We start from the raw sequence: 14,240 nt of genomic DNA, 5'->3' as shown, positions 1-14,240 counted from the left end.
TGTAATGATGTTGATTGTGGGCTAACTGTTGGCTAGGGTTCTGGGAAAACTTCAAATAGTGTCATGGGATATTTTACATTTACCTGAAAGAACAGACAGAACCTCACTGTTTAACATCACTTCTAAAAGATGGCACCTCTGACAATCTAAGTCTCCATCCACATTACACTGAAATCTCAGCCAGATTATAGTCAAGACTCTGGAATGTGCTTTGTGCCCACATGCTCCTGAATCAGAGCTCACTCTCTTTTTCAAACATCTATACCAAGAATAAATATTACATTCAACCATAATAGCTAGCTTAGAAATCATTAACTCATGATGAAGCCTATATACTTTGCAGAAAGTTGATTATAGAAATCTTGCCCTCTACGTTCTTTTTAGTCCTTGGTGAGGTAGGTTTATGGATAGAATTTTACATAGAGTTACATAAAATGTACAGCACTGAAATAGGCTTTATTTTTATAATATAGATTACATCCAAAAGAAATTTGCTTCCTATAATAGAATAACTATTCCTTTGATCATTTGGTCTTTTTTTGCTACATAGTACCCATTTGGAGTGGGCACTATAACAAACCAAGAAGAGCATGCTCATCTAAATCATTTCCACAGATTCTGATTTCAGCTGGTAAAATTTCTAATACAACTCTTAACATGATTGCTGTCATTATTAACTCCTTTATTATCCTTCAATAGTCTGATTTTTTTTAGATGATCAGCAGGAAAAAGTCACCATAGTTCTACCAGACTGTACAGCTGCTCTCTCATCTGCAAGCAAGAGAGATGACTGGTGGTGGTTTCACTTGAAGGTAAAAGGCAAGGGGTGAGGTTGAGAATGTGAGTCCTTCATGCTGTCCTCAGCTGATGTGGGAATTGAACTTGTGCTGTTTGCACCTCTCTGCACTGCAAAGCAGAGATGGTATAAATCCTGCAACAATAAAGTATTCAGAAAGAAAAAAAAGCTAAGGCCCTCATGTGTTTAATCAAAAAATCTTTGGTCAAGTTGTTATATTGAATTAAGGCCTTCATCATCAGAACCATACACTCGGTGAGATCTCGAAAACGTTTGCCTTGTTATTCGGAGAACCTCAGGAAAATTCAACCGCTGTGATGATTTCTTTGTTTGTAGCTTTTGGAATTTATTGGGTATAAGGTTCAAATCTCTAAGAATGCGATGGGGCAGAGGCATATTTTAAGATTAGGTGTGTGCCCTGGAATTTCATTCAATTTCCTTTGGGGAGCTCTGGGAGTATTTAATATTAAACTTTAGGAATCTTAGAGGAATTAGCGTTGATTTCCTTATAAACTAGATTCAGTGTAGACTATGGATAGAACTTTACACTGAATTACATAGAATGTACACCATTGAAATAGGCCATTTGTTCCACCTGTTCTTTAAGGTTCACATACATGTCCTCTCACACCCTTCATCTAACTCAATCAGAATAACTTCCATTCCTTTCTTCCTCATGGGTTTATCCAGTTCTCCATTAAATGTCCCTATGACGTAAGCATCAACTACTCCTTACAAGGTCCACATTCTCAATACTGAGTAAAGAGACTTCTCCTCAGTTCACAATTAGATTTATTTGTAACTATCTCATATGTATGCCTTTCTTTTAAGTAGAAAATTTATATTTGTCTGTGATAATCTTTTATCATATTGCCCCTCAGCAATATCTTTTCTGGATAAAGGATCTCCGGATTGTTCATTCTTTTATCATGTGTATAACTTCTCAGTTGCCGTATAATATCACAAGATAATAAGAAATAAGAACAGGATTAGGCCATTTGGCTCCTCAAACCTACTTAACCATGCAAAAAAAAATCACAGTTTATCTAATTGTGCCTTAACTCCACTTTGCTGCCTGTTCTTCAAAGCCCTTGACATTCCTATCAATCAAAACTCTGTTAAACTCAGGCTTGAATATACTCACTGACTCTGACTTCACTGTTCAACATGAAACAGAATTCCAGAGCCTTAATGACCTTCTGAGAGAAAACAAATCCTCCTTATCTCCATCTCAAATGCGAGAATCCAAATCTTTAAACTGTGGCCCGAGTTCAAAACTCCCAAAAAGGAGAAACATCATCGACCCTGTCAAATCATCACAATTTTACATATTTAATAAAATCTCCTGTCTTTCAATCAACTAAACCTTCTGAGCTGATTCCAATGCACACATATTCTTATTTAGGTAAGGACATCAAAACTGTACACAGTACTTCTGCTACAATCTCACTCAGCTTGTAGCAATACCTCCTTACTATCATACACCATTCCCTTTGCAATAAATATCAACATTTCATTTGCTTTCCCAAATGCTTGCTGTACCTGAATCCTGACATTTTGTTATTCTTGTACAATATCTCTTGGACTTCTCTGAATTCAAACATCTACAACCTCTCTTCACTTAATTAATATACTGTGATTCTATTCTTCCTGTCAAAATGGATAACCTTAAATTTTCACGTTTTATACATTTGCCTAATTTTTGCCCACTAAATTTATCTATATCACTTTGTAAACTCTGTGAGTCCTCTTCACAACTATTATGCGCCTTCTCCAAAGTGTCAAGATCCTTTTAATGTTTCAAAGATCTGAAATTTGCACAATGCTCCGATTTTAGACTAATCAACTAGCCAAGGTTTTAAACAGTTGTAATGGACTGAATGGCTTTTTCACATACTTCCTTATATTTTAAATTTCACTGTTCCCCTCATTAAAATCAAACCAGAATATTTGAAATAAGTACTGATGAAATGATAACTGATATAAGCAATCATAACAAAATAGCTTTGGTTCAATCACTTCAGACTTGTCCCTCTCTTGTAATTTGCTTTGATAATAACATGACTGCTTTCTTAGTGTTGCTGAATCTTTGTCTGACACTATGGACTAGATATTATTAATGAAAATGATCTTGCCCTTAACTGGAGAACAAAGAACAAAGAAATTTTACAACCCAGGAACAGGCCCTTCGGCCCTCTCAAGCCTGAGCCTATCCAAATCCAATGTATAACCCTATCACCCAATTCCTAAGCATCTGTATCCCTCTGCTCCCCACCTACTCATGCATCTGTCCAGACGCACCATAAATGAATCTACCGTGCCTGCCTCTACTACCTCTGCTGGCAACACGTTCCAGGCACCTACCACCCGCTGTATAAATTAAAGAGAACTGATGGAAATTCTGCTTCCTTGCATAAGGGTTAGATGTAGGTGAGAAAAGGTCTGATCAAATTAAATGTTGACAAGCACTTAGCTAGCTAGTGTAGGACCTTTCCCAGAATTTAGGCCTGATCCTTCTCTCCCCTATCCTATGGGGATGGGAATCCTGCCTGTCTGGAGCTGTCAACCAATCAGAGGTTAGAAGCACCACTGGGAGAGATGATGCAGCCAATAATGCTCTAGGGATTGTACCAAGGATCCTCACTGGAACCGTGGAGATGAGAATGAAGCTTGGATAGGGTCTGCAGGGAGGAACCATTGCAGGAGGGTCAGGGGGCAGAGGTTGCAGCAGAGTGCAGATGAAAGAACCAAGAGGCAGCCTTCAGTGGAACCCTTTCCGTCCTAATGCTGGTTTCTTCAATTGAGCACTGAGTGTTGGCCTAACAGCTAGGGAGAACAGCTGGTAAGCCACTAGCAAATCCTACAGGGAGGCATGGGAAATCCACAGGGCTTCCATTTGATCCCTGAGACACAATTATATTTTGGTGCACTCAGGAATAATTGATTTTAAACTGGCTCGTTAACAAGCCTAATAGACTGCAAGCAGATGGGTATCTCACTGTCAGCCTTTCCTGCTATTTGCTTTACTTTTGGAGGCTTCCCTACCTCTGGCAGAGTGACATGCAGTGGGTTCAGCCATCAATATTTTCCACCGTGGCAGTTTAGCTTAAGTTCTGCTTTGTATAACTCAGACTCTCGCTCCTTATATTTCTTGAAATTTTACTAACCGTCAGCAAGTTAAAAATAAATCGACCTAAAATTGATTCCTTCCAAAGGCACGTTAAATAACAGCAAAACTCTCCAGAATAAAAAGTCAGAAAGGAGAGCTTGAAGCATTACTCACTGTCTTGGGATATAAGTGAGTAAGAAGACGTTATATCCCACAGCGTTTCTACTGTAAATTATCAACAACTCAATAACTCAGCTATCGTATCCTTCTGTTGCTGTTGCAAAACAATGACTACTAAACCTCAAATAAACTCTCCCACCACACATGGCTAACTCCTAATCTTGTAAACAATGGAGGCAAGAGAGATGAAACATCTTTCACTGATACCCACTGTAACTTTGAGCAAATCTTTTTTCTCACTTTTTCTCTCTTTTTGACCATGCCACTTACCAATGCAGGGCCTTCCCATGGCTACTACACCAAACTTCATCCCCTGAAGTAACATATCTTTCTCGTTTAGTGGAATCTTGTATCCAGTGTTGGTATTTCTGATGCTGTTTTGCAACCCCCACCCCACCACACCCACCCCCCCCCAACCCCCAAGTCCAGGAAAATCAGATTTAACCTGATGTGGGGTCTTCTTTCCATTAGTAATTCTGCTGAAGCTATCCCTGTAGTTGCATGAAGGATGGTCATATAATCAAATAGAAACCAGGACAGTTTGGTATCTGGTGAACATGTCGGTTTATCCTTTAAGCCTGCTTTCAAAGTTTGGACTGTTCTTTCTGCCAGACCAATGTATGATGGATGGTGTGGAGCTGTCCTTATATGACAAATACCATTCCACTTTAGGAAATACTCTAATTCCCTGCTGGAAAATGATGGTCCATTATCTGTGAGTCCATATATTGCAAAGATGCACATGGCTTTTCTAGCTTCATCCCTGTGTTTGACGAATGAACACTATGTACGTTCAGCATTTTGAGTGAGCATCCATAACGACTAAGAACATCGAGTCCACGAAAAGACCTGTGTAGTCAACATGTAATTGAGTCAAGGAGTTGCCTGGCCATTCCCATAAATGTGGGGGAACTGCTGCCAGTAATTTTTATCTTTGTTCATATTCTGGGCCTTGACCCACCAACTCAGCTATGTCTGCATCCACTCCTAGCCACTAGGCATAACCTTTTTGCCAACATCTTATTAAGGGTTAAACAAAAGTCACATACCTCTGCCAGTTGTTTTAATAAATTCAAAAATCCTGTTATGGATTTCCCCAGTTCTCAAATTGCCAAGTAAAACCAATAGTATTTCAGAATTACAGGAGGCTTGGGGTTGTAACATTTCACAGATAGTAAAGTATTTGGTGTCCACAGGCAGCAAGTCTTGGACAGCACTTTCTCTACAACTGCACAATGGCAGAGTGTGTACTATCTACAATAGGTGCTGTGGCAGGTCTAACAGCATCTTCTAAATCTGTGACAAGGGCAGCTGTTATATGGGAATATCATCACCTGCAATTTCCCCTCTGAGCTAAACCCCATCCTGACTTGAAAATGTGTCACTATTCCTTCACTGTGACTAGGTTAAAATCCTGAAACTACCTAAAAAAACCTCCCAGCACTGTGAGTATTCCTGAACCACCACCACCATCCCACTCACCATGGGTTGCAGTTTTCAAGGTGACAGTTCACTACAGCCTTCCAAAGGACAGTTAGAGGTGGACAACAAATATTGGCCTTCCAATCACATCAACTTCCAATGAAAGAATGAAAAATATCATGAGGAGATTTTAAAGGGGAAGAGGTTGTAGACTCTGAAGAAGAGAAAGCACAGAATGCTTTCTAGGACTTCAGACCAATTCAAGACTTTAGTGATGGAGAGGGATAATCGTGTGCCGCAGGGCAAGAGCTATAGCTGGGGGCAGGGAAATTATGATGCAGTGAGGCATGACTTAGGATGTGTGGATTGGAAAAACAGGCTTCAAGAGAAGAACACTAATGAGATGTGGGGAGTGTTCAAGGAGCAGCTACTGCGTGTCCTCGATAGGTATGTACCAGTCAGGCATGGTGTAAAGGGCCTTGTGAGGCAGCCGTGGTTTAGTAAGGAATTGGAGTCCCTTGTGAAAGGGAAGAAGGCGGCATATGTAAAGATGAGGCGTGAAGGTTCAGTAGGGGCGATTGAGAGTTATAAGGTAGCCAGGAAGGAGCTAAAGAGGGAGCTAAGAGAAGCGAGAAGGGGACATGAAAAGTCTTTAGCTGGTAGGATTAGGGAAAACCCAAAGGCTTTCTATAGGTATGTCAAGAATAAAAGGATGACTAGGGTAGGTATCGGTCCAGTCAAGGATAGTAGTGGGAAGTTGTGTGTGGAGGCGGAGGAGATTGGAGAGACATTAAATCAGTACTTTTCATCAGTATTCACTCAGGAACAGGACACTGTTGCTGATGTGAATATGGAATCACAAATAATTAGAATGGATGCCCTGGAAATATGCAGGGAAGAGGTTTTGGGAATATTGGAAAGGATGAATATAGATAAGTCTCCTGGGCCTGATGGCATTTACCCCAGGATCCTATGGGAAGCTAGGGAGGAGATAGCAGAGCCATTGGCCTGGATTTTTATGTCGTCGTTGTCAACAGGAATAGTACCAGAGGACTGGAGGATGGCGAATGTGGTCCCATTGTTCAAGAAGGGGAGTAGGGATAGCCCTAGCAACTATAGGCCAGTGAGTCTGACTTCAGTGGTGGGCAAAGTCTTAGAGAGAATGGTAAGGGATAAGATTTATGAACATCTGGGTAGGAATAACGTGATCAGGGATAGCCAGCATGGTTTTGTGAAGGGCAGGTCGTGCCTCACAAACCTTATTGAGTTCTTTGAGAAGGTGACCAAGGAAGTGGATGAGGGTAAAGCAGTAGATGTTGTGTATATGGATTTTAGTAAGGCGTTCGATAAGGTTCCCCATGGTAGGCTAATGCTAAAACTTCGGAGGTATGGCATTGAGGATACATTAGAGGTTTGGATTAGGAATTGGCTGGCTGGAAGGAGACAGAGGGTAGTAGTTGATGGATTATGTTCATCTTGGAGCGCAGTTACTAGCGGTGTACCACAAGGATCTGTTTTGGGACCATTGCTTTTTGTTATCTTTATAAATGATCTAGAGGAAGGACTTGAAAGCTGGGTAAGCAAGTTTGCGGATGACACAAAAGTCGGTGGAGTTGTGGATAGTGAGGAAGGAAGTGGTAGGTTACAGCGGGATATAGATAAGTTGCAGAGCTGGGCGGAAATGTGGCAAATGGAATTCAATGTAGCTAAGTGCGAAGTCGTTCACTTTGGTAGGAATAACAAGATGATGGATTACTGGGCTAATGGTAGGCTACTTGGTAGTGTGGATGAGCAGAGGGATCTTGGTGTCCATGTACACAGATCTCTGAAAGTTGCCACCCAGGTAAATAGTGCTGTGAGGAAGGCATATGGTGTACTGGGCTTTATTGGCAGAGGAATTGAGTTCCGGAGTCCTGAGGTCATGTTGCAGTTGTATAAGACTCTGGTGCGGCCTCATCTGGAGTATTGTGTGCAGTTTTGGTCGCCATACTATAGGAAGGATGTGGAAGCTTTAGAACGAGTGCAGAGGAGGTTTACCAGGATGTTGCCTGGAATGGTAGGAAAATCTTATGAGGAAAGGCTGAGGCACTTGGGGCTGTTCTCATTGGAGAAGAGAAGGTTTAGGGGAGATCTGATAGAAGTGTATAAGATGATTAGGGGTTTAGATAGGGTAGATACTAAGAACCTTTTACCGCTAATGGAGTCAGGTGTTACTAGGGGACATAGCTTTAAATTAAGGGGTGGTAGGTATAGGACAGATGTTAGGGGTAGATTCTTCACACAGCGGGTTGTGAGTTCATGGAATGCCCTGCCCGTATCAGTGGTGAACTCTCCTTCTTTATGGTCATTTAAGCGGGCATTGGATAGGCATTTGGAAGTTGTTGGGCTAGTATAGGTTAGGTAGGATTCGGTCGGCGCAACATCGAGGGCCGAAGGGCCTGTACTGCGCTGTATCCTTCTATGTTCTATGTTCTATGTTCTATTGCAAGTTTAGTTCTCAATTATTTACTCCGGATTCTGCCAGAATCTAAAAGCAGAAGGCATTGGCTCGATTAAAATGTGGAAGATGTGCAGACAGCTTAGATTTAAATGAAGCATATGAGGAGCACATTGCCCCATCTGGACAAACAGCTGTAGACATTGTGGTAAAATTTGATCGCAATATAACGACACAGAAAATGACCATTTGGACCCTTGAGCTTATGCCGACTCTAGGTGCAGCACACAAATCAGTTCCACTCCCCTGCTGAAGCCCCAGCACTCCAAACCTAATTTTTTCAAATGATCATCCAATTTCCTGTTGAAATCATTGGAGGATTCAAAAGTATTTGAATGAGTGGGCAATTGATGTGTATTAGCTTTTAGGAAATGACCAGATGGATTGCAGAGTCTTTTCCAGTCCTTTATTTTCCTAAATTCTTATTAATAGCCTGTCTGTCGGTATAATTAGCTCAGAATTATACATCCAGATAATAAATCAGGGTTGCCGTTAGGTTAATGAGTGCAAAGCCATCTAGCACTGGAGGTATCATCTGAGAACAGTGCCTGCTTTTACAGTGACATGCACCAGCAGAAATGAGTTCATTTGCTACCTCTGCAAACTGGTACCTGAATACTCTTAGCATTCCTAACTTGAGCCAATAGCCTACTATCGTGTCAGCTCTTTACGAGTATTAAATATTTAAAGGTGGTCTGACAATTCTGTTGACATATAACAGATGACAACTATTTGCAGAAAGGAAATAACCAGTGGAAAATTCATCATTACATGAGATATAAATAAAACATCCCTGGGGCCACATTGAATAAATAAGAGTCTCCTTGTGTGAATTGATTCAAACAGTTCTTGAGTGTCTTTGCCACAGACCTATTACGAACTTGTGTTTTCATATGGGTCTATGAAGGTGTCTTTTATTTTCATTGAGGGTTGGTGCTACAGCGAGATTAAAGTGCTTCAGGACTGAATGGGTTTTATCGGCTGCGGCAGTGAGTGGTTCATTCTTAGTCAGCTCAGTCCTGGCCTGTGCTCTGTTTATGCTTTGAAATTGAAATATCTTACAGCTCTTTCAAGTTAATTTTTTAAGCAAGAATGTTTCACTAATTTCAGGGAGATTTATTTGGGTGGGTACAAAGTTACACCTGTGATGACATCATGCAAACCTTTCCTCATGCCAAGGTGTCCGCCTGTTTATTTGAAGGGAAGGAGCTCAATCAAAGTCCAGCTGAATCAGACTAATTATTGCCCCATTAGTATACTCTTTATCATCTGGGATGTGGCAGAAAGCTTTGTTAACACTATTAATCAACTGTTTGTGTTCTCCTCAAACCACACGTCTTCAGACCCCATTCTAGCCTGGCCCAATTATAGGCAAAAGAGATGATTTTCAAGTGACTTCCATCTATATCGAGGCAACACTTTGATGAGTGTAGTATCAAAGAACTTGTGCAACATAAGAAGACCTCAGCTATGTATAAGAATGATAAGGTTGTAATGGCAGGGGATTTTAATTTTCCAAACAGACTGGGACTGCCATTGTGTTAAGGAATTGGATGGAGAGGAATTTGTTAAATGTGCACAAGAACATTTTCTTTTCCAATATGTGGATGAACCTACTAGAGAAGAAGCAAAACTTGACCTTCTCTTAGGAAATAAGGCAGGGCAAGTGACTGAAGTGTCAGTGGGAGAGTACTTTGGGGCTAGTAATCACAACTCTATTTGTTTAAAAATGCTTATGAAAAGGATAGACCTGACCTAAAAATTAAATCTAACTTAAATCTAAATTGAGGTAAGGTCAATTTTGATGATAGTCAGCAAGAACTTTCAAAAGTTGATTGGGAGAGGCAGATAAACGGGCAGTTGGAAAGTGGAAGGCCTTCAGAAATGAGATAACATGAATTCAGAGGTAGTGTGTTCCTATTAGTGTGAAAGGCAAGGCTTGTAGGTGTATGAAATGCTGGCTGACTCAAGAAATTGAGGCTCTGATAAAGGGAAAGAAGAAAGATGGGCTGATGGGCTGAGGAGTGGCAGGTGAATTTAATGTGAGGTGTTGCATTTTTGACAGGCAAATCAGAGCAGTACGTATACACTTACTGGTAGGGTGATGGGAGTGTTGCTGAACAAAGAGACCTTGAAGCTTTGAAGAAGGTTCATAGTTCCTTGAAGGTGGAGTCACAGGTAGATAGGGTAGTGCAGAAGGTGTATGGTACACTGGCCTTTATTGGTCAGTGCATTGAGTACAGCAGTTGTGATAACATATTGTGGCTGTACAGGACATCGGTGAGGCCACTTGTTAAATACTGCATTGCAATCCAGTCTCCCTGCTTTAGGAAGGATGTTGTTAAACTTGAAAGAGTTCAGAAAAGATCTTCAAGGATGTTGTCGGGGTTAGAGAGTTTGAGCGATTGGGAAAGGCTAATTTCCCTGGAGTGTCGGAGGGTCGGGGTGACATAGTAGATGTTTATAAAATCATGAGGGACACGGATAGATTGGATAGCAAAGATCTTTTTCCCAGGGTAGAGGAGTCCAAAACTACAAGGTATAGGTTTTTGATGAGAGGGGAAAGATTTGAAAGGGACCTAAGGGGCAACGCTTTCATGCAGAGGGTTATGTGTGTATGGAATGAGCTGTCAGAGGAAGTGGTGGAGGCTGGTACAGTTACAATATGTAAAATATATCTGGACAGGTACATGAATAGAAAGAGTTTACAGGCATATGGGCCAAATGCTGGCAAATGGGACTAGATTAATTTAGGATATCTAGTCCACATGGCTGATTTGGACCGAAGGATCTGTTTCTGTGCTGTACATCTCTATGACTCTACAGAATTAAAGACAATGCGAATTTGAGACAAGTTCTCCACTGGTTGTCATTCAGCACAAGAGAAAGTGGCTGAAATTGTTGGAGAATAATAACTTCAATCCCAGGACATTACTGCTGGAGTTCCTCAGTGTAGGGTCCTACATCCAACCGTGTACAATAACATTTTCAGTGACCGTCTTCCACACTGAGTCAAAGGTGGAGGTTTTCAATGATGCTTCTACAATGTTCTGTTCCACAACTCCTTCAAAAATGAAATAGTCAGCACCCATATGAAACAAGATTTTGACAGCATGCAGGCTCAAGATGATAAACATCATGAAGTGTTAGTCAATTCAGGACAACATTGATTGGACCTCAGACAAAAGTCAAACTGTTTACTAAAAAAAAGGCACCTCCATCTCATAATTAGTATGATTTTCATACTCACTATATCAGTGCCTTAGAAATGAATATTGACCCCCCCACCAATCCCTCTTCCTATCTAATTACTGAAAATGTAACACTTGTCCATTTACATTCTCTCTCCTCACCAACGAAGGTCCCAGGCACAACTTTCAATTGAAGCAATAATTTACCGCACTCCATTCCATCTAGTCTACTGTACTAGCTGCTCACAATATGGTCTCTTCTACACTGGAGAAACAAAATGCAGACTGGATGACTGCTTTGCTCAACATCTATTGTCTGTCCATAAAAATGACCTTGAGCACCCAGTTACCTGGTACCAAGCCAAAATTCTGTCTCAAGCCTGCTGCTGTGCTCAGGTAAGGCTCACCATAAGCTGGAGGAGCAACAGCTCATTTTCTGCCTCAGTACTTTACAGTGTTCAGGGCTAGATACATCTTAAATGATCTTAAACCATGCCTGCTTCTCCCACCTCTGCTGGCAATGCATTCCAGGTACCCACCACCCTCTGTGAAAAGAACTTTCCACACAGACTTCCCTTAGATTAGATTACTTACAGCATGAAAACAGGCCCTTCGGCCCAACAAGTCCACACCAACCCACCAGAGCGCAACCCGCCCAGACCCGTTCCCCTACATTTGCCCCTTCACCTAACACTACGGACAATTTAGCGTGGCCAATTCACCTAACCTGCACATTTTTGGACTGTGGGAGGAAACCGGAGCACCCAGAGGAAACCCACACAGAGAATGTGTGCAAACTCCACGCAGTCAGTCATCTGAGGCAGGAATTGAATCCGGATCTCTGGCGCTGTGAGGCAGCAGCGCTAAACACTGTGTCACCATGCCACCTTTCCCCTCTCACCTTGAATTTGTGACCCCTAGTAATTGAGTCCCCCACTCTGGGAAAAAGGTCCTTGTTATCCACCCTGTCCATACCCCTCATGATTTTATAGCCCTCAATCAGGTTCCCCCCTCAACATCCATCTTTCTAATGAAAATAATTTTTATCTACTCAATTTCTCTCCGTAGCTAGCACCCTCCATACCAGGCAACATCCTGTGAATCTCGTCTGTACCCTTTCCAAAGCATCCACATCCTTCTGGAAATGTGGTGACTGGAATTGTATGCAGTATCCCAAAAGTGGCCGAACAAAAGTCCTATACAACTGTAACATGACCTGCAAACTCTTGTACTTAATACCCCATCCAATGAAGGAAAGCATGCTGTGTGCCTTCTTGACCACTTTATCGATCTGCATTGCTACCTTCAGGGTACAATGGACCTGAACACCCAGATCTCTCTGTATATCAGTTTTCCCCAGGGCTTTTCCATTTACCATATAGTTCACTTTAGAATTGGATCTTTCAACATCCATCACCTTGCATTTGCCCAGATTGAACTCCATCTGTCATTTCTCCGCCCAAGTCTCCCATCTATCTGTGTTCTGCTGCATTCTCCAACAGTCCTCTTCACTATCTGCTACTCAACCAATCTTACTGTCATCTGCAAACTTGCTAATCAGACCACCTATACCTTCCCCAGATCATTTATGTACATCACAAACAACAGTGGTCCCAACATGGATCCCTGGTCACAGTTCTCCATATTGAGAAATTCCCTTTTACTACTACTCTCTGCCTCCTCTTGCCCAGTCAGTTCTCTATCCATCTAGCTAGTACAACCCTGGACCTCATGCCACTCCAGTCCATTTTCAACCACTTACACTTGCCAATAGCATGTTCCCCAGCATGTATATCACTTTTGGATTATCATCAATAGTCTCCTTGCTTGCCTGTCTCTTTCTCACTCACTTTTACTCTCTCTCTCTCTTTTTCTCTCTGGGCACTACTTCCATGCAGTCAATGTATCCCCAGTGTACCCCATTACCAGCATATGTATCACCTTTTCCCAGCTATTTTTAATTTTGATGAATGATCACTGCATTTGAAACATTAACTCTGCCAATATCTGCTGAATTTCTCCAGCATTTTATGTTTTGTCAGCAAAGTTATCTTGGCTAGAAAGAAAATAACAACATCAACATCCTCGATCCTAAGGAGATAACAAGAAGAAATGATAAAACTCAAAACATTACAAGTCTCAAGTTTTCGGGTGTCAATAACAGCAAGTTAAATGGGTACACTTTTATTAGTGTGCAGAAATACCCTTCAATTTGTGTGGGAGAAGTGATGTTCCAAGAATTGGGAATTGTCTGAAATTGCGAGACAATAGCCTTGTAAAAATATTGGGAATTTTTCATGAACCTCCTATGAATTTCAAAAGTTGTTAGAATTGCATTGTTAAATTGAGTTAAACTCACTGTGAGACTTAGGGCTGGCACTTGATATTGTAACATCCTTTTACATTAGCCCAAAAGAGAACAACTGAAGCTGAGTCTCACTCTGGCATTGCTAAATTGCTCACAGAGACTTCTAGAAGTTAACTTTTACAATTTGTGTTTTATTTGTTTATTCCCTTTGTCTCTTTTAATTCAATCTTTCATTCCATCTATTTTTGTTTCTACATCTAATTTGCTTCTAATTTATTCTACCTTCTTTTCCATCTTTCCTCTGTTTTTCTCTACCTAACTTTAAATTTCTTTGGCAAGGATAAAGAATATTGGCCCTTAATTTAGCAGATACCTTGCTATTAGCAACTTGCATTTAGAGCAATTTTTAGCACAAAGAACCTTTGAGCTAACAGGTAATTTCAACTCTTAGGGGCATGTCTCAAGATGCCTGAATTCTGGTCTCTATTTCAGGTGTTTGTCAACTATGGATGTGCACTGAAGACTGGAAAATAGTTCACTTCAATTTTTATAAAGTGAACCCAGAGGATAATAACCTGGAATCGAACTCTGCACTTTGGCTCAGATATTGGTTCACACAAACCTATGATCAGGCAAATGAGCTACCAGGAAAAAGGGGGCAATCAAGCGGGGTGCAAGTTGTGAGTGGTGCATGATTAGGAGGGGATACAATTGGTGGTTGGTGATGGCTCATGTTT

The sequence above is a fragment of the Hemiscyllium ocellatum genome, chromosome 34 (assembly GCF_020745735.1).
Source record: "Hemiscyllium ocellatum isolate sHemOce1 chromosome 34, sHemOce1.pat.X.cur, whole genome shotgun sequence".
NCBI lineage: Eukaryota > Metazoa > Chordata > Chondrichthyes > Orectolobiformes > Hemiscylliidae > Hemiscyllium > Hemiscyllium ocellatum.
This window is presented reverse-complemented; position numbering follows the sequence as displayed.